This window comes from Micropterus dolomieu, linkage group LG18 (genome assembly GCF_021292245.1).
Source record: "Micropterus dolomieu isolate WLL.071019.BEF.003 ecotype Adirondacks linkage group LG18, ASM2129224v1, whole genome shotgun sequence".
In the NCBI taxonomy this organism is placed as follows: Eukaryota; Metazoa; Chordata; class Actinopteri; order Centrarchiformes; family Centrarchidae; genus Micropterus; species Micropterus dolomieu.
The window spans coordinates 2,798,009-2,799,095 of NC_060167.1; the positions used below are offsets into that span (position 1 = coordinate 2,798,009).

The following is a 1,087-nucleotide window of genomic DNA, read 5'->3' on the forward strand; positions in this document are numbered from 1 at the left end:
AAACGTAACATTGATTATAACTGTGTTTTGCAATTCAGAAAGAGGAACTATATTCCATCTTTTTTACCACTGTGAACATACAAATGTATTTTGGAAAAGTTTGGAACATTTTATTAACAGAAAAACGGTTAAAAGTATACTGATTAATGTATTTGATGTCATGTTATATTTTGTGCTACATGGTCCAGACAATATTAAGTATTTATCATAGTTGGAAAATTCCATATCCACAAATCAAAATGGACTGAATCCAAACCCTGCTTCAATGGATTTACAGTTGAACTGAAACACTACTGCACCTCTTAAAAAAAAAAAAAAAAGCTATAAAGTGTCTTAATATTATAGAAGAACTGAATTTAATTTGAGCTTCTGGCAATGTAAAATGTAACTGAATGTCTGTACAAAAAAATAAATTATAAAACGCTTTAAGTAGGAAATTCATGATCTTCCAGCAAAAAAACACGTCTGCGTCGAGATACCGGCTGATACGGAGCGATGCAGCAGCAGCAGGTGCTGTTTTAGAAAACATCCGCTGAGACATACACTTGTGTAACCTGTGTAAAATAGTCATTTTTCATGGTATTGGTATGAACTTTAAACTTGGACTAGGTAAGGCTTTATGCTGTGGCCCTACAGCTAATAAGTCCCAGCTGTAGTTGTCTGCATGCATTTGTTAGCAAGCATTTTCAAGCGGAAACGGGTTAGACACTCCAGAGTATTATCTTATCTTAAACCAGGCATATACTCCAAATGGTTCAGGAACTACATTCAATTTACTTTGGATCTGCCTTGAAGAGGCGTTTTGCATGAATTTTACAGGAATGTTAAGAGGTGCGCTAAATATCCAGTAGTGACTCAGTACTTTGGAATGAAAGACAACCTGTGTTACAGGTGAAGAAACAGCTTTTATGAAAGGTCTGACAAAGGCAACCCCTCACTTACTCACCAGAGACAAATCAGGAAACAGCTTCTTATCCTTCCTCACTACAGAGACACAGAGTGAAAAACAGACGATCAGATTCACCTTCAGACCAAACTGACAACTTCCTCTGAGTGAGTTCAGCTACAGGAGAGAAAAGTGGAAAAC

The 1,087-nt window shown here is 36.4% G+C and overlaps 1 long non-coding RNA gene across 1 annotated transcript in view; it reads right to left on the reverse strand.

Annotated features, from left to right (window-relative positions):
• LOC123986857 overlaps window positions 1-1,087 on the reverse strand; it is a 10,989-nt gene that overhangs the window by 8,427 nt on the left and 1,475 nt on the right. The gene's annotated exons all lie outside the window — the stretch shown is intronic.